Raw genomic sequence first — 21,395 nt, forward strand, 5'->3', positions numbered from 1 at the left:
TTTATGTGTATATACATATGCATTCAAACTTTATATGGACTTCCAAATGCATAACTTTATCCACACTTATGAAATTATAAAAAATAAAAATAAATGTAAGGCGCGATAACCTCCGAAGAGATCTAAGGCCGAGCTTCTCTTCCAATTTGCGTCGTGCTCCTCTTGATTTTCCCTACAAATTGGCCGGATGGGACCTACATGATTTTATGCCAACTCCGAACGGCATCTGCAAGGCAGATGAGTTTTCACTGAGAGCTTTTCATGGCAGAAATACACACGGAGCGCTTGCCAAACACTGCCGAGGGGCGACCCCACTTAGAAAAATTTTCTTCTAATTGAAAAACCTTATTTCTAAAAGTTTGATGTTGCTTTGCCCGGGGTTTGAACCTAGGGCATCCGGTGTGGTAGGCGGAGCACGCTACCATCACACCACGGTGGCCGCCAAATCTTGAAATTGCTGCCCATAATATTAGCACTAAAAGTGTGTGGCACCACTTTTTTCTCTTTTAATTGGTATTGATATGACTACTAATACATATGTGAATTATTGATAAGCGGTTTTTTACTCGCAAATGTAAATGCATATACATCTAAAAACTACGGCGAATGTCACCTTAATATTACCAATGAAAACTGTTAAAATACAACAATGGCTGTTGATATTAAGATATTTCACTTAGATTGATTGAGAATCTATCATTTTTACAGAATATTTTTACTGAATAACTATAAAGGCAAGAGTCAAAAATCTAGTTTGTTGATTTAACTAGTTTCATTTGGTTTATCTTAAACAAGGATATTCTACCCGTTAATAAACCATTGATTTAGTTGACAAATATAGTATTCAATCATCTCGGTAGCTGCAGCGAAAATAATTTTTATACATTTTTATAACCATCCCATAATCTTTCCAACATAAATTGATTAATTATTCAAAGGGTAGACTATCGCGAAAAATTTTACAAGAGCCAATTTCTGCACATAATGACATCTTACAGATTATCTTCATTAATTCTCCTTTCCTTTTGCTTGAACTACAATTTGGCCAAAACTATATATCTCCCAATTTGTCATAGTTTTTGATAAGCTTAAAAAATACTGAAGCTTAAAAAAATAACGAAATAGACCATATGTAAATGTTTCTTTTTTGCCTTCCAAAAAAATTATGATTGGTGTTTTAATGTTCACGGATTAACCTCCAGTTTTTCAAACAAAGACTGAAAATTAACCAACATAGCCAAGATAGGTCAGTGCTTTGTTCTCACTAATAAAAAGAATTAGTCCTTTTTCATATTTCATAAGTAGATAAAGGATCATGTATGGCCGTCGCCCATAGACTGATCTCTGGTAGATATGTCGCCCCATCTGACTATATCATGCGCTTCATAGTTGCTAGGAAAAGCTCTCTATTCGCAATATCTAGTAGATAACATTCATTTCTGCTCTGTGTCCACCATCTACCCTAGAGCAGGTGGTGGTTCTTTGCATAGTATTAATTGTAAGATCATTTGCCACTAGTTTTACGAGGTAGCTTCTTCAATATAGACCGGTGAAACCTGAGGGCAATTTTCGACGCTCCATTTCTCTCTGACGAATGTTTTGCGTAATATTATTTTTAAATTGTTACTTTACAAGGTACAAAAATTCAGAAAAGATAATCAGAACTGCTTCCTCGAAAGAAGGTTCAATATGATTATACGTAATCACTTAGTCATGAAGGTTAATTAGGTTAGGTTGAACTGGCCGGTCTGTAAGAACCACACATAGGCTGAAAGAGTCCAAAGTGTTACCAAAATTTGGCTCAATGATCAATCTGAAAAGCACTTTCAGACATCAGGACCAATGTAATAAGGAAGCTCCATTCTCTTGGCACATATTCGAACCTTCTAAGACCCATGCTACTTGGCGCTTCTAGATCTGATTACTGTGCCACTCCTAATAGCTGGAGTGTTAGTCTGGTAAGAACAGAGTAGGAGCCCAATACGTGCTCCATTGTTTCCTCTTCGAACCACTACTTCCTACATCTGCTGTTAGAGACATAATTTATAAGCACATGACGCCAGAAGGCAGTGCCCAAACACAATACCCATTTGAAATCGCTTATTTTCAATGTTAAGTGTAGCTTTGTTAGTATAAGCGCTCCGAGTGTATTTGTGCCATGAAAAGCTCGCAGTGAAAACTCATCTGCCTTGCAGATGCCGTTCGGAGTCGGCATAAAACATGTAAGTCCCGTCTGGCCAATTTGTAAGGAAAATCAAGAGGAGCACGACGCAAATTGGAAGAGAAGCTCGGCCTTTGATCTCTTCGGAGGTTATCGCGCCTTACATTTATTTATTTTTTTTTACGTATAGGAGCCAACGTTTCGATATAATAAGAGTAATTAATATTCCTTGAGTATTTCGCACTATAGTAAGGAGACTAACATACTCTTTGAGCTTAATAAAATATATCGTTTTGATATATACATATATAGTTCGTGTCTCGTTAATTCAGAAAGCCAACAATTTGGTATGAAAAAGTTAAATAAAAAACTGAAAGCAATAAAGTGGTTGAAAGCTCAGCACTTGAGAACTTACTATTGAGTTTTCGTCTAATCTCATGAAGCTCAGTGGTGAGTGGTTAACTAAAAATTTTGTTGTTGATTTGGCATATATAAACGTAAATATGTTTAAATAAAATAAATATGTTTACAAACGAACATTCATGCGTGCATGCAAGCATCACTTAAAATTTTTTGATTTCTATGATCCCTCAGCACTTGTGTTTTTCAAATAGTATGCAAATATTTTAGCTTAAAATCGATGCACTTCAAAAATGTTTTACTTACCTTTAAATTTTAATAATGAACTTTTAATTGATGGTTGTTGCCAAAAACCGCGTACAAAAATATTTTTGCCACAACAAAATATTTGACGTACTGTAGAATAAAAATAAGAAAGAATGCTATTAAATGCTTGAAAATCTTGTGCATAGGTAAGTAAGTGAATTATGCATAACTCAGAAAAAATTAAAATCAAAATGTGAGGATTGATGTAATAGCACTTTGTGAGAATGATTAATATTGATATTAGAAAAATTACAAAGTTTACAAACGGCGATGGTTACTAGGTCATGTTTTTGAATCAGTGAGCTGCAATTATTCATGTTTTAAGGTTATTAGTGGACTAACCAAAAAATTTGTATTAGTGCGTACACAAACAAAGAATATCAAGCACTTATATCCACTAAAACACATTTACATAGTTATGCTTCGTAAAATGAATAACCGCTCATAAGCCACGAAGCAGTTCAGTACTCAATTGTCTTATTGAGAAAGAAAGTCAACTGTGTTATACGAAAACACTAATTTGAATCAGTATGACTAACAGTACAATAAAATGAATATAGTCATATCAGTCTTCTGATGCTAGCAACACAACGATGTACACGAACTAAACTGAATACAGCGCTAAAGAAAAACCGATAATAAACGAAGTATACAGTGTATTACACACGAAATCAAAGTGCTACTGTGTTAAAGCGGCTATGACATCAGTTTATACTCAACAATGTCATATATGTATGGGACATATGTGTTGCGGGGCACTCGTATGTATTTTCTATTTTATGTGTTAGTCACTCATAGTATTTGTCTGTACTTGACTAAGTACACATTTAGACACAATTTTTTGGCTCATGACTAAGTGCACTAATTTTATTAGTACTCAAAGCAGACCTCTGTTCTGAATGTCACTTCTTCATCAGCTTGCTTCTCGGGAGCTGAGTATTGAACTCGAAATCTCCAACATTTATACTTGATACTATTTTAAAGGCAGATGACTTTATCCACTTAGCCATATGAATGTCCCGCTGGTCGCATTGCGACTCGTCGCTAAATATTGCCTTTTTGTTACTATTTACTACTTTATTCACCATTTAGGTATATACCTATTCTATATGCTTTTAAATCGTAATTGTGTGGAATAATTATAGGCGCGCTCCAAAAGCTTAGTAACGTTGGGTTTATAACATTGCTTTTATAAGCAGTACTTTCACTGTTCACCATTATATCAATATTATTATCTCTATCTATTTGCAAAATGAGCAGCGGGACATTGAAACCTTTTCAGTTAGAAGACACGTAGTCGCCCCTCGGCAGTGTTTGGCGAGCACTCCGAGTGTATTTCTCCCCGAAAAGCTCTCAGTGCAAACTCATCTGCCTTGCGATGCCGTTCGGAGTCGGCATAAAACAAGTAGGTGCCCTTCCGCCAATTTGTAAGAAAAATTAAAAGAAGCACGACGCAAATGGAAAGAGAAACTCGGCCCAAAATCTCTCTTCAGGTTATTGCATTTATTATACCCAGCTGTTCACAGAGTATTATAACTTTGATTGACACGAGCTTATCTGGACCCAGAATAGATCGGTATTGAAAATGAGCGAAATCGGATGATAACTATGCCAGTTTTTATATATATAACATTTTGGAAAACACAAAAATCCTGATTATTTAGTAAATGATACATCTAGAATTTTGAAATTTGACGTATGGACTGATATAGAGACTCTTGATGTAAATTTTAAAAAATTATTTAAAATGGGCGTGGCACCCCACAATTATGATAAAATTAATTTTACAAATATTATTATTCATAAATCAATTATTATTTTTTTTTTTTTGTAAATCCTATCGTAACAAAATTCGGCAAAGAGGTTGCTTTTACCATAAGAAATGCTTTGAAGTAAAATTAATGAAATCGGTTAAAGGCCACGCCCACTTTTATATAAAAGATTTTAAAAGCGTCGAATAAAATCAGCTATATCTTTACAAAAAAGAGCTCAATGGTATTTCATTTCTCAGGTGGATTTATAACAATAAATAGGAGAAATTTCAAATTTAAAAAAATGCGCGTGGCACCACCCCTTTTTCTTCTATGTTTCGGGAGCCATAACTCAAAGGAAAATTAGTTCAGAATAGAACCATATATATATGTATTATTGCGCAGCCTTGTAACATTTAAGCACACAAAACAACACATTTCAAGTGTAGAGTTTTGTATGTAATGTTCGGTTTCACCCGAACTTAAACTTCCTTACTTGTTTTTTAATTAAATTTCCCTTTAAGCGATTTTCTTTATGAGTTGATTCAGAAGCACCTCGCACTAATATCGCTTACCCGCCAGATGGCTATGGAGAAGGTGCATCTTGATACTCATGTATACACCCAGATGTTAAAAGTGTAGCATTAATTGATCTTGATGCTCAGAGAAGTTGGGTAACTTCCTGTACTTAAAAAGTTTTTCACAACCGAAACGAACTCTTCTCATGCAGATTTTTCAGGTGATTTCATGCGGCTAGTAAGCTTTGGATCTTAAACTAGTTTTGTTATCTATGGAAATGATTTAGAAATGTATTTGAAACATTAACCACTTTAGTGAGATGATGTAATATTATATGATATGAAAAGGTAGGGATAAATCAATTAAGAGTGATTTCTGTAGTTTATTTCTGTTATGTTTACCACACAGAAATAAGAGTAATTGCGCAGATTCGATGGTATACGGCATATCACAGGAGTTCGATGCTCCAAATGAGGTCCTTTTTTATTTGCCGATAAGCGTAACGAAAGCTGAATAAATTTCCGATGATCTGCAAACTCTTCTGTCGCTGTAGGTTGAAGCATAGAAGAGAATATTAAAATAAATATGGACTTCTTTACTTAGGCGGCTGACCGTACATCACAGTCTTTCCCCACCACAGCGTCGCAATATTTAACTGACATTAACATTTTCAGAAATTTTTTTGTAGAGCAAAGATGTCAGATTTTTTTTCTCAAGGTATTAACTTAAATAAAAAAGACAGGCAGATCTAGGGAATACCTTAAAAAATAATAATAAATATGTTCTATGCAGACATCAAAAAAATGCCAAAATTCGGATTTCTGTAGGTCAAGTTTAAATGAACCTATACTAAAGTGTTCACTGCAATTGTCCTATAGCCTTTGAATCTCGCGCATAAAGTGAAGTATTGAAGCCTTGGCGGTCTTCCACATAAACAATTCAATTTACGGAGGTTCACAAATGGAAGAAAACGGAACCATCACCTGCGATTTCTTTTATATTAATACATTACGACGTGCACCCAATTTTCATTTTCAACTTTGAATCAACTGCTAAGTGGAATGTTACCCTATCTTGGCTGTCGGTTCATAAACAGCCTAGCTAATGTCAAAATGTATTGAATTTGAACGCATATAGTGCATTTTGAAACAAAATCTGAAGTAAGGCATTCTTGAAACGCTTTCTGAGACAGGGCGTTTTCGAAACGGCAGTCGAGAGAGGGAGTTGTTCCACTCATCAGTCGATATCGGGTATGAACCTATCAAATAATATTAATAAAAAATTAAATATAGTAATCCATGTTTATATTAAATTAGAATGGTCCCCATACAAAGCAAACAATTGCAACTAACTTTGAAGTTTGTGTTGAGAGGACCTCAGGAAAATAATTCTGTTTTTATGTTTGCAAATATATGCAGCGGAAATTGTTTTTTGTTGAAACCTGATAATTTAACGTTCGATTTTTGAAATTAAAATGTCATAATATTTGCACTGAGAAGCTCTATAATTCCTCAAAAGATCCTTTTTAAGCATCGCAGTCGCCTTTAGATAATCGTTTTTTCATAGTTTGGTGAAAAGAAAATCACACTTAGGTTAGGTTAGGTTAGGTGGTAGCTGCCTTGATAAGGATAGCTCACTTGGACTTTTGTCCGTTGTGATATCACTTACAACAAAAATAACGGTGACTTAGATCTAGCTACTTAGAGAATCGTTGGGTAGCAACGATAAAGCTCCGAATGATACCGATCTCAACTTTGGATAAATCCTCTGGAGATCCAAGTGAGTCGCGACCGAAGTACTTTCGCTTAATTCTGGCAAAAGCTGAGCAATTAAGCATAAAGTGATTTGGTGATTCAACCTCATCATCCTCCATACAGCTGCAGCAGGATGGAGTTTTCAGTATACTGAGACGTACCGCATGGATACCCTTTGAACAGTGCCCGGTCAAAACCCCAATGACCATTGATAGGTGAGTCTTAGTGAACCCAATTATTTCAGCAGACCTCCTGCCAACCACAGAATCCCGAAATCCCTACAGCCATCTTCATGCGGTTCAGTTGTACCGATGCGGGCTAAGAGATCCGCTTGAGAGTTACCCGGGATATCACACTTAAAAGGGCTATAACTATTTTTCCAGGAAAAACTATAATAAAATGAACTCAAAAGAACATCAGAAGGAATTATAGAGGTTTTTTAAGACAAAAATTATGACACATAAAACTTCAAAATGTCAAATAACCAAGTTACGACAAAAAACAAGTTTGGCTGTATTTTCGCAGACTAAAAAAATTTTTAACATTTTCTGAAACGATTCCAACAGAAGCTTTAAATTAAGGGGCGGACCTTTGATATTATTTTTTCGAACTAGTCTGGTATTTATACAAAGTGCAACATTTATGTACCACAAAAAATTTGAGCGAATGGTTATTCACCTACTTAACCATCGGTTAAGTGAGTTTTCATAAAAAAGTATTGAAATCCAATCTCTAATACGCACATCTGTAGAAAACTGCAAACTGAACAAATCTCTTAAAAAACATTCAATACAATAATTTAAGAAGCGGAAGTGAAATAGAAAAAATCAGCACCAATCAGCATTTTTGGTACTTCAAATACGCCAGCAATAATCATTTATCTACTTTCAAAGGCAATCAAAATTTTATTGCATTTTATCCGTTGACTGATGAGCGGAAAAGAGGATGGTACAATTGGGGCATTTGATTTTGTAATGGCTTTCTATAAGTAGCGTCTTTGAAAAGTCCAAATGGAAGCGTAAAATAAATGTTTCATAGCAATTGGAAAAGCTAAAAATTCAATATACATACATACTTACAATGTACACTAACTAAATTTATATAAGTACATCAGCGAGCGCCAAAATAGCAATTGCAATTTTTATCAAATTTCGGCAAATAAATTCACCTTTTTTATTTTCGACAGATTAAGAAAAAATTTCCATGAGTTTTGTAACTGAAACAATGCAAACCAAACACAAACACGTTTTAGAAAAATTAAAGCGCCTTTTACGAAGTTTTTATTAAGCATTTTCAGAATTTTTCGTGCAGCCAAGTTTTAAGAAATATATTACTTCTACTTTGTTAGAATAGAATTGATTGGGCTGCAAAACTGCGTACCCGAAAATATTAAGTAAACCGTAAGTAAAAAGTTCGCAATTTTCGCAAAATAATTTTGAATTTTAAATTTTTTTCGAAAAGGTTTTTGAGAATGGTTTGCTTAATTTCAGTTACAAAATTCATAGACATTTTTTCTTCAAACATTCAAAATAAATATATCGGAATTTAATTGAAGAAATCTAATGAAAATTATCACTGCTCTTTTCTTGTTCACTGCTGTACGTAGGTTCATAGATATGTAAGTAATCACGAAAGTCGATTCTCAATTCATTTACGATGTCAAAATCACCGGATGGGATAGATTTTAGCCAGAAGCGCAAGGCTATACAGTTAAATATTAACTTCGAGTAAAACGTCAATTTGTATTTCTGTAAAAAGTGAAAAAGTAAAAGTAAAATAATAAATATGTGACCCGGTCTATGAAAAGGTGGCTTATGACTCAAAAAAAATTTTTCCACTTTTTTTCTGGTTTCGATAGTTTTTGAGACGCTCTATCACGTGGTGAAAACTAGAAAGTCCTAACTTGCTTATAAGTGTATTAAAAATGTAGAAAAGAAGAGCACAAATGAAAGACGATGAAGCTTTTGGTTCCTTCTGTGCCAATTTGGTGGCTGGTGAAGCATCCTCAGATTTTTTTGATAACATTTTTTCGATGGCAATGGAGCCAAAATATTTGCCAGAAACTAGTTTGTGCTTTGCCTTTTGGGCATGACTGTTCATAACGCAAAAGAAAAACTACTAAGAAACTGAAGAAATGCAATATTTATCTTTAACAGCTGTTTCTCACAATTTCTTTTATGAGTCATAAGCCACCTTTTCATAGCCTGAGTCACATATATAAATGAAATAAATTTTATCGCTTCCTAAACAAAACTATTAAGGTTTAAAAAGCTGTGGACGACCACGAAAATTCGCTATTTGAGTGGCACGGGTTAACATCTTCCAATTGTGCTCAATCTTTGGCAATCTTAAAATCTATCAAAATGAATCATTTTAGGAGGATGCCCAAAAAAAAATACGACATCGATTTTTTAAAACCACTCTAGTGTTCAAGTATTGTTCATGAATGTGAGTGACTGCGGCACAAGAGTCAAAGCGTCATACATAATCTGGCCCTTAGTCGTGGTTTTGTTTGTTTAATACTTTTTATCATAATGCCAGTTTTTATGACATTAATGAATACAAAAGGGTCAGATGACGGGTGTCTCTAAAAGCCGCAGAAAAATTGTTCAGAAAGCATACTGAAATAAGCAAAACGCTGCGCTGAATCGGTTCAGCAACTTTCTTCCGTACACCACCCGTTAATATCTTTATTCACAAATCAATTTCTCAGTATTTAAGATATCGTTATGAGGTGTGATAAACAGATAAACTTGAGAGTTTTGTTAAACTGAGTATTTATTCAGAGAATCTTATTTTCACAAAAAAGATTCTGTGAAGAACTAATTTGAACTACATCTATGTCTATATAATAATTTGTTCTCAGATTATAAATCACGCCGAAGGTTCTGGGCTCAAGTCCCTGAAAAACCAGCACCGAAAATAAAAAAATTTATTATAAAAAATTATCATCTGTATTTAATTGGCGAGACTTGCTCATATTGCTTTACACAATTGTTTTTTTATTGATATTAGGAAAATTGCAAAGTTTACAAACGGCGATGGTTATTAGGACATGTTTCTGAATTTCACTTCTTCATCAGCTAGCTTTTCGGGAGCTGAGTATTGAACTCGAAGCTAGTGTAAAGGCATCTGCCTGAATGTTGCAGATTCGAGTTCAATACTCAGCTCCCGAAAAGCTAGCTGATGAAGAAGTGAAATTCAGAAACATGTTCTATTTACCATCGCCGTTTGTGAACTTTGTAATTTTTCTCTAATATCAATAAAAAAAAATTTTTCTAAGCGGGTTCGCTCCTTGGTAGTGGTTTGGCTAACACAACATCATCAATAAATGACGTTTAATCGCTTTAACGAACTTGGGAGTACCAATAGAGTTTAAGTCTTCCCCCACCTGCCTCTAAAAATTCAATGCAGTTCTCCCCCCTTCCTATGCTTCCCAACTGCGTCTTCGAATGAAATACTTTCTTTGCTGGAGGGTCTTCGTTTATTCGCATAACATGATCTAGCCAGTGAAGCCTTTGGGTTTTATTAGCTGTACTATTATCTACATAAAGCTCATACAGCTTATCATTATACCTCCTTCGATATTCGCCGTTAGCATCACTAACAAGATCATACCTTTTCCGGATAATTTTTCTTTCGAACACTCCAAGAGCCAACTCATCTTCTTTTGACAAGGTCATGATTCCGAGCCATACATCAGAACAAGTATGATGAGCGACATGAACAGCGGTATTCTTGTTCTTCGAGAGAGGACTTTACTTTTCAATTGCCTACTCAGTCCAAAGTAGCATTTTGTTGGCAAAAGCTATTCTCTGTTTCATTTCTAAGCTGACAATGTTTTTGCTGTTAGTTCTGGTTCCAAAGTAGACGGAAGCCTTCACAGTCTCCAATTTTTATCAGTCACAGTGACGTGGATGCCAAGATGCGAATGCACTGACTTTTTCTTGGATGACAGCAAGCAGCAGGCTTGGCAAACACTACGAGTGTATTTCTGTCATGAACAGCTCTTCAGTCGGCAGAAAACATGCGACCTAAATTCGCCAATTTGTGCGATAAATTAAAGGAAGCACAACGCAACTTGGAACAGAAGCTCAGCTTAAACTTCCTTGGAAATAAATCGTTCCAAGAAACAAGTTATAATTTATATTACAATTTTGTCGCAATACCCTCATTTTGACTGCTGAAAAAGTGAGATTTCAGTATTTCATTGAAATTAAAGGTTTTTGTTCGAACTAAGAAGTAATTACACACACATTTAATATGGGTACCGATCAAGGCTATTATATTTCTTCTTATATTTTAAAAAGTTTTTATACTCAGCGTGCTTTACACACAGAGTATATTAACTTTGATTGGATAACGGTTGGTTGTACAGGTATAAATGAATCGAGATAGATATACACTTCTACATATCAAAATCATCAGTGTCGAAAAAAATTTGATTGAGCCATGTCCGTCCGTTCGTCCGTCAGTTAACACGATAACTTGAGTAAATAATGAGATATCTTCACCAAGTTTGGTAAACGAGCTTATCTGGACCCAGTATAGATTGGTATTGAAAATGAGCTAAATCGGAAAATAACCACGCCCAGTTTTTATATATATAACATTTTGGAAAACACAAAAAACCTGATTATTTAGTAAATAATACAACTAGAATGTTGAAATTTGACAAGTGGACTCATATTGAGACTCTTGATAAAAATTTGGAAACATTTTCTAAAATGGGCGTGGTACTTGTGATAAAATCAATTTTACAAATATTATTGATCATAAATCAAAAACCGTTAAACTTATCGTAACAAAATTCGGCAGAGAGGTTGCCTTTACTATAGGGAATGCTTTGAAGAAAAATTAACGAAATCGGTTAAGGACCACGCCTACTTTTATATAAAAGATTTGTATAAGGGTCGTGGACGAATAAAATAAGCTATATCTTTGCCATAAAGAGCTTTATATCATTGGTGTTTCATTTCCCATGTGGACTTATAACAATAAATAGGAAAAACATTAAACTTTAAAAAATGGGCTTGTCACCGCCTCTTTTAAGACTAGCCAATTTTCTATGTTTCGGGAGCCATAACTCGAAGAAAAATTAACGGATCGTAATAAAATTGGGTATACAGATTTTCCCTATAGCACGAAGTATTTCTAGAAAAAATGGACGAGACCACGCCCACTTTTAAATAAAAGATTTTTAAAAGGTTAGTACACGAAAATAATAAGCTATATCTTAGCGAAAAAGAGCTTTGTATCAATAGAATTTTACTTTCTAAATTGAATTATAACATTAAATTGGAAAACACTAAAATGTTCGAAAATAGGCGTGGCACCGCCCCTTTTATGGCTAAGAAATTTTCTATGTTTCGGGAGCCATCGAAGAAAAATTAACATATCGTAATGAAATTGTGTACACATATGCTCCTTATACCAGAAAGTATTTCTTGTAAAAATGGAAAAGATCGGTTGAAGACCACGGTTACTTAGATATAAAACAAGTTTAAAAGGGTCGTAGATTAGAATAATAAGCTATAACTTAGCAAAAAATAGTTTTGAATCAATGGTGTTTCACTTATCAAGTTTTATTGTAAGATGAAATGGGGAGAAATTTTTTTTAAACGGGCGGTGCCACGTGTTATGTAGAAAAGTAATTTATCTGAAATGAAATGTACAATTTAAGCTCACGCTGAGTATATAACGTTCGGTTACACCCGAAACTAGACACCTTTACTTGTTTTAAATTATGATTCATAAGACTTCCAAGGAATCAAAACAGTTCATACCCGCAATGCTATTTACTAAGCCTTTGTAAGAGGTGGCTCTAATTTCCCCCAATCACAGCACATGGCATGCTTCTACTTTTCATTATTTAAGTACATCACTTTAATCAACATTTAACTAACCGAATAGCACACAATGCAAACAACCAAGAAAACAATTATTTAAAATGTGTACAAATGCTACTGGTAGTTGTATGTATGTAATTGTTTTCATTGTGCTGGCTCTCATTGTTCAGTCGATTGATGAAAAGCTTCAGATTGAGGTAAGTGTATTTACGTGTTTACGCAGTTAAATATGATTGTGTATTTATATGTTTTTCTAGTGACTTGAATACTGTGCGTGCAATGGAATTGTAATTTCAATAATATCTGATAACAATGCACTATGTACTAGCTTGTGAGGAAACAATAGCGAAATGACATTAAATTATCGCATTCGCATTATATCGACAAATTGTACACATGCATATTTGACGCTAAAGTAGGAAATACGATTTGTCAATGGAAGTTTAAGGAAAAAGTGTTAGTGAGAATGGCGAAGTAATTGCAAAATTCTTTTAAAATCTTTAAAGCAATTAACAAGTTATTTTTTAACATAACTAGTTTCAATGCTTTCGAACATTTTGCAGCTAGCTATTGATAATTCAAAATATACCTCTTTATATTTAGGCTAAGTTTAGGTACCTAAACTAATTTTCTACTGGAACTTTCCAGCAATGCAGCAATTTAGGAAAAACTGTCAAAACTGTACGAGTTCTTTTGACAAACTAAATTCTTTGTTTATGCAAATTGTATGCATGCTTCAACAGGACAGGGGTCAAGCAGGAAGTGAGTATCCCTACGTATAAGTGAAAGAAAATGCAGCGCCTCCTACTTATATGGCTTTTTATGCCAGACACTTTGAAGCACATGCACATAGACGTTTGTCACAATGTCAAGTTGTATACTAGCCTTTTACTGCATGGCACCAATAACTTATTTTGGGCCAATGGGATCACACCGTTAGGATTTTTTTAATGCAGCGGACATCAGCGCGAAACCATTTGAGACCACTTTTACAGCATATTCAACTATCGATCGGGCATCGATCATCGCCCTCAAATCGAAACACATATGTGATACTCGTAATGATCCATTCGCGCGTATATTATTTGCAGCTAAAAAAGTTAAGAATAATAGTACAAATTTTCTTGTTTTTGAAATTTTACATTTTAATTTAGGTTGAAAAGTAAGCTCATATAAATACCAAATTTTAAATTCGCACTGCATTGCCGAAAATTTCCAGTGATTTAGGTTTTTTCTCTTATTAGGTAGAAATTTAGGTCAACTCTCAGCCAGCCTTAATATGATTTGACATTACTTTCTTAGTTCGCTTTATATTGCCAATATGAATGTGAATGAGATTATGTTCAACGTACCTTTCAGGTCGTGTAGACATTTTCAGTCTATTTTTTAAGCACATATGATCAAATTTAACCATCCTGTTCATAGATAGCTACCCGGGTACCTTTTGCATATTCAAAAGCCATTTTTACATAATCTACAAATAGAAACGAGTTAAACTTTGTGGCTTCCTATGGGAATAAGTTTTCTACAAAAAGGAGAGAGAAGTTTTTCAAATTAAATTTCATAAATACGACTTTTTTAATAAATTAGTTTTCTATTACTAGTTCCCATGGCTGAGATACCCTGATACCACTAGTAGTTCTCATGTAAATAATAAGTGATTACATTTTAAATTAATAAATAACATGAAAAGGGTTATAAGTTTTCAAATCTTAACACTCAGGATATTTATTTTTATTATGACTAGGGCAAATTGGTTTTCCACAAGTGCTACATACTCTCTGAACTGCCTTGTGATACCCGGATACCCAACCATGCTAACTAAGGAGAAAAATTATTTATGAACAGGACAGTTCACAGTGCATGGTTGGCTTGGAACAACGTCCTTTCCAACCTCCCAAACAACGCACCCCTGATTATTTTATGATAAAAAGTCACCTTCATACAGACAGCATTAATAATCAATTACAAATAACTAAGTCCTGCTAGTAATCGTTTCCATTTCGATAAAATATTCACTTATCACATACGTTGTCAATTTTAAACTTCGAGTACCGGATGGTGGATTGGAACCTATTATACAAAGTTTTCAACAAACGTAGATCCCGACATCTCAACTCAGAATTTACGTTACGCCAGCACCAAGTTTAAGAATAAAGATATACATCAATCTACATGGCAGTCCCCTGATCGAAATGTATGTAACCAGATCGACCACGTGGTGATAAGTGGCTGGCACGCCTCCAGTGTTTTAGATGTACACAGGATTCGAGGACCTAACATCGACTCGGATCACTATATCTATGCACCTGCCTCTGTGCAGCTAAACACAAGGAACAAAAAACACAACGTCAAGAGAAGCTCGCTCGACGCCACTTGACTGTATAGACATTTATCTGTAAGACTCGCAGCGCTATTGAGCTGTTTGTCTCTCTTCAAAATCTCCGGTACTGCGATCACACAATAGATGTTTGCCGCTGATTTCAGGCTGTGGGGGTCCGTTCCCCCTCCCCTGCTCGTAGCGCCGTATGGTTATGTTTAATGGCGTTTTCTTTTCTGAAAAAAAGTTTACCCTCATGTTGCACTCAAAAATTCTAGCTTTGTGCTCTGCAAAATGGGAGAATTTGTAGGTAATCGTGGACATTTTCTCATTCAAAGGAAAATATTTTGTAAAAGGAATATACAAACTTACGAGAAAGCAGAGAAGAACGAACGAGGTTACATTAATTGAGAAAAGAAAACGCCAGGTGGAACCTGTAAAGCTCTGATTATTGTTTATCCTCTCAACCTAAGGCATTTATGTGTCATACTTTCATTGCAATAAACCAAAAATGAAATCGTAATCATAAATATTTATTTAAAGATAATCCAAAAACAAATTTCGACTGCTGACTAAAATATCGCTCTATCTTCCGAATCGCCCTTTCTCGGAATTTGTTTCATAAATGCCCTAAAATTTTGAAATGGAATGTTGAGCCAAGATAGGGTGATATTCCACTCAGCAGTCGACAGTTACAATCACCCCATCCAATTAACAGTTCATCAGAGAACGTATAAGAATAAAGAATCGCCAACAGAACGAATAGTGGGAAACAGTAAACCATCAAATCGCGGGTAGGTAATTCCAACGCTAGAAAACATATATTTTGATATAATAACCTTAATTTAACTATTTTTTTTTTTTACGTTATCAATCACTTTTTTTTGTGAAACTTTAACGAAAACACCGCGTTTTTTGCTAACCTTCGAGCAGTTAATGTAGTGAATTGCCTACCGCCAGTTTGACAATTTCTATTGCTGTCCGTCGTTGGCGATTCTCTATAGTTTTGAGTATCTGCAGTTCATCCATTTTTCTATCAAGCTTCGGACAGTTGCATTATTTACATTTGTATATATAGTCGGATATGTGGAACTCTCGCCAGCTACGCCAGCAGATAGCACCGCGCAAAGTTGTTCATTCACAACGCCCGGTGATCCTGAATCTCCCCTACACGTATCACTTCCAGCAAGTCCAGCACAGATCATAGATTCCGTTAAGGTTTGATCTCGCATCTTATAACGATCCACACAAATTTCCGTTGACACTATAGGTACGGCAGTTGTTTGGAGTACATTCTCACTTGCTAGCACTTGTTACACCCCATCCATAAATTCGCATTGGTGTTTCCGGTGTTAATTCAGTACAGCAAAGTGTTATTGTGTTAATTGTAGGCCCTTCAGTAAAGGGTTCAATTACTTGAATACTACCTATATCCATATCTTTGGTTTCGGCATTAAAATTAGGTGCCATAGTTATAAGGTGCACCTTGCGACTTTGTCCAGCATCACGTAGATCGGTTACACCAGCTATAACGGTGAATAAACCCTTTCTTCTCATTCTCAGGCAATGAGCCGCTGTAATAACTAATTGCATAGTAACTAATGACCCAAAGCAATCATATTTGCCTTGATAATGTATTGATACTATATACGGGCCATCCGTTATGCTCGAAGATTCGCCATTAAATATGCGAAATTGCGAATTCGCATAGGATAAAAGATAGCTGAGCACGATAAGCAGGAGCCCGAAGTGATTGTCGAAATTCATTGGAGATTGTGTCCTTTTACGCTGCTTGATAAATATAAAGAACTAAAAGCAAGAACACTCTTGTGGGCGATATTTATAAACGAAATAAATTCAAATATATGTACATATATAACTATTAGAGCTTGATGAAATTTTTTTTCCTGGAAGTACAGGCTAAAATTTTAAAATCAAGTAAACAAACAGCTTTTGTTCTACCAAATTAACAAATCCAATATAAATATGTACATGTATATATTCCAGCGAAATAAAATAATTAATAATTGTTTGAACTATTTAAATGACAATACACCAATTAAGTAAGTAAATTTGAACAGTTGAACTATGGTATAAAAACCGTGATCGTATATTTAATGATTATATACAAGCGGCCACCGTGGTGTGATGGTAGCGTGCTCCGCCTACCACACCATATGCCCTGGGTTCGCACCCCGGGCAAAGCAACATCAAATCTTAGAAATAAGGTTTTTCAATGTTTGGCAAGCGCTCCGTGTGTATTTCTGCCATGAAAAGCTCTCAGTGAAAACCCATCTCCCTTGCAGATGCCATTCGGAGTCGGCATAAAACACGTAGGTCCCGTCCGGCCAATTTGTAGGGAAAATCAAGAGGAGCACGACACAAATTGGAAGAGAAGATCGGCCTTAGATCTCTTCGGAGGTTATTGCGCCTTACATTTATTTTATTTTTTTTTATACATAAAAGTACAAAGACTCCACGTTTTAGGTTATAATTGTTTTCAAACTTTTAGTATCGCTCCCCCTAGATCAATACAGCGAGCAATTCAAAAAATCGCATTTCGGAAAAGGAGAAAAACTGACTAACTCTCCCATATGCACCAATGGAATTTTTATACCTTTCATGAAAATGAAATGGTATATTAATTTCATCACGAAACTCAAAATTGTAAGTTCTTAAAGGAAAATAGATAGACCCACCATTAAATATACCGAAATAATCAGGATGAAGAGCCGAGTTGATTTAGCCATGTCCGTCTGTCCGTCTGTCTGTTTGTATGCAAACTAGTCCCTCAATTTTTGAGATATCTTGATAAAATTTGGTGAGCGGGTGTATTTGGGTGTGCGATTAGACGTTTGTCGGAACCGGCCGCATCGGACCACTATAGCATATATCCACCATAGAACCGATTTTTCAGAAAAAGAGGATTTTTGTCATATCTTACTCAATTTAACAGATTGAAGCTTCAAACTTCACCATATAATTTCGTATATTGCACATATTGTTGCTTAAAAAATTGATGAGATCGGTTGTATATATAGTATATATCCCCCACAACCGATTGTTCAGATAAGAAACTTTTCGTAATTACTGCCCTATTTTAAGAGCTAGAGGCTTCAACCGATTGCTTACGTATATAGTATATATTGTTGTGTCAAAAAATCATAGAGATCGGTGATATATATAATATATATATGTTGGTATATAGTATATATAGTATATATATCTTTTTGCGATTTCGGCCCCATTTTACCAGCTAGAAGCTTCAAAATTCACCAAATGCTTACGTATATAGCATTTATTGTTGTCTGAAAAAATCATAGAGATCGGTGGTATATTATTATATACTTCATATAAACTGTCATTTTTGCCCCTTTTTTACGGCTAGAAGCTTCAAAGTTCATCAAATTTCATCAAATAGTTACGTTTACGTCATATATTGTTGAAATACGTGATTCGTACTCATAGTTTTTACACGCAGACCACAAAAAACCTGAAACTTTGCATCCTCACACAAAGTACCTACCTATTTTTATACTCAGTTGAGCAGAGCTTACAGAGTATATTATCGAGATAGATATAGACTTACATATATCAAAATCATTCGAAAAACCGAAAAAGTGCAATAATTCATTACCAAAGACAGATAAAGCGATGAAACTTGGTAGGTGAGTTGAACTTATGACGCAGAATAGAAAATTAGTAAAATTTTGGACAATGCGCATGGCACCGCCAACTTTTAAAAGAAGGTAATTTAAAATTTTTTCAAGCTGTAATTTGGCAGTCGTTGAAGATATCATGATGAAATTTGGCAGGAACGTTACTCCTATTACTATATGTACGCTTAATAAAAATTAGCAAAATCGGAGAGTGGTCCACGCCCACTTTAAAAAAAAAACTTTTTTAATTAAAATTTTAACAAAAAATTTAATATCTTTACAGTATATAAAAAAAATTATGTCAACATTCAACTCCAGTAATGATATGGTGCAACAAAATACAAAAATAAAAGAAATTTTCAAAATGGGCGTGGCTCCGCCCTTTTTCATTTAATTTGTCTATGATACTTTTAATGCCATAAGTCGAACAAAAATTTACCAATCCTTTTGAAATTTGGTAGGGGTATAGATTTTATGACGCTAACTGTTTTCTGTGAAAATGGGCGAAATCGCATTAAGCCGCGCCCAGTTTTTATACACAGTCTTCCGTCTGTCCTTCCGCATGGCCGTTAACACGATAACTTGAGCAAAAATCGACATCTCTTTACTGAAATTAGTTCACGTACTTATCTGAACTCACTTTATCTTGGTATAAAAAATGAACGAAATCCGACTAACGCCCACTTTTTCGATATCGAAAATTACGAAAAATGAAAAAAATGCCATAATTCTATACCAAATACGAAAAAAGGGATGAAACATGGAAATTGGATTGGTTTATTGACGCGAAATATAACTTTAGAAAAAACTTTATAAAATGGTTGTGACACCTACCATATTAAGTAGAAGAAAATGAAAAAGCTCTGCAGGGCGAAATAAAAAACCCTTGAGATCTTGGCAGGTATTACATATATAAATAAATTAGCGGTATCCAACAGATGATGTTCTGGGTCACCCTGGTCAACATTTTGGTCGATATCTAGAAAACGCCTTCACATATAAAACTAGCACCACTGCCTTTTAAAACTCATTAACGCCTTTCATTTGATACCCGTATCGTACAAACATATTCTAGAGTCACCCCTGGTCCACCTTTATGGAGATATCTCGAAACGGCGTCCACCTATAGAACTAAGCCCCACGCCCTTTTAAAATACTCATTAACACCTCTCAGTTGATACCCATATCATACAAACAAAGTCTAGAGTCACCCCTGGTCCACCTTTATTGCGATACCTCGAAAAGGCGTCCACCTATAGAACTAAGGCCCACTCCCTTTTGAAATACTCATTAACACCTTCCGTTTGACACATTCCAGGGTTTCCCTCGGTTCATTTTCCTACATGGTTATTTTCCCTTATGTTGTCACCATAGCTCTCAACTGAGTATGTAATGTTCGGTTACACCCGAACTGAACCTTCCTTACTTGTTTATTTAATATTTATCTTAAAAATCGTTTAGGTATGTAGATCTGTTCACTATATATTTCTTATCTTATACATCCGACTATTCGGAAGGGGATAAGATTATTGTTCGGCCCCATCCTTGAAAGGTATGAAGTCTTCGGCACAGCCGAAGACAGTCCCGTCCTTACTTTCTCGCTGGTTAGTAGAGGTATTAATTAGTAAATCGTGTATACAATTCGATGGGTATAAAATTTGGGAGCTCGGAGGTACCCATAACCTCTAAATTTTAGATTTTTAATTAGCTTCCTATTAATCTATGTAGGTGTGCGATATTATCTATAGTATACTGCGTAAAACCAGGGGCAGTATGGTGTTTTCCGATTTGTGATCGAAACCTCAGTAGCCCTAGAATCGAGATATTTGCGATATTATCTTGTTTTGTTGATTTTCCGACAGGGTGGATAAATGATGTATATTGGAACGATTTTCCGTCATCCCTTGTCAAATTTGGTTTTGAGACAAACACGTTTTCGGCGTTGTGCCATCATCAGTGTCGATTTTCGTTCTCGAAATACATCATTTTTGCGATAGGTGAAATACGTACACATCAGATTCATAATTTATAATAATTTTTATAAATAGTTGCAGAGACTTATATTTATCATTTAAGTGAAACGGGTTTTTTATTCGTGATCGTATATTACGATTTTTTGAAGCCACAGAGAATTTCAAACCTTCCAAGATAATGCTAGATTTCTTAACAAAGATATGAAGTTTTCTTTAAGACACAAAAATTGCTTTGTTATGTTACTCAACGGCAGAGCTGCTCAACCCCAATACACTTACAGGCACAGATACAAATTCACACTTGGGATATAAGAAATAAATTTTCATAGCACTCTCATATGCTCTCGATTCATATGAAAGTTCATAGAAAAAGTCCTTCCATAGAAGCCAAAGCACTTCGGCATGATGAAATAATAAAGGTAATGTCAACAACATAACCATACTTTTGCGGCAGCTCTATTTGCAAGTATTTACTTGTACTACAAAAGTAATAAATTTTTATAGCTAAATTCTTCGTGTAAATTTCCTCAAAAAAATTTATTTTCTGGTAAATTTTATCTATAATCTTTTGGTGGATACAAAGTTACTGTGACGAATATTAGCAACGCTAAGGGATACTATCATCTCTAAGCCGATACTAAGCAGTGACTTGTACACACATAACCAAATCAATCATTATGTCTACACATACGTACGTACAAGTAGCGTAGAGAAGCGCACAAACTCATGCATATATCTTATCT

The 21,395-nt window shown here is 35.0% G+C and overlaps 1 protein-coding gene across 9 annotated transcripts in view; it reads right to left on the reverse strand.

Annotated features, from left to right (window-relative positions):
- Octbeta2R (Octopamine beta2 receptor) overlaps positions 1 to 21,395 on the reverse strand; it is a 733,310-nt gene that overhangs the window by 329,719 nt on the left and 382,196 nt on the right. For all 9 annotated transcript variants that reach the window (XM_067762597.1, XM_067762595.1, XM_067762596.1 and 6 more), the window contains one exon: positions 2,828 to 2,917. The gene's annotated coding sequence lies outside the window, so the exon portion shown is untranslated. The remainder of the gene's footprint in view (positions 1 to 2,827; positions 2,918 to 21,395) is intronic.

The sequence above is a fragment of the Eurosta solidaginis genome, chromosome 1 (genome assembly GCF_040869045.1).
Source record: "Eurosta solidaginis isolate ZX-2024a chromosome 1, ASM4086904v1, whole genome shotgun sequence".
Lineage (NCBI taxonomy): Eukaryota > Metazoa > Arthropoda > Insecta > Diptera > Tephritidae > Eurosta > Eurosta solidaginis.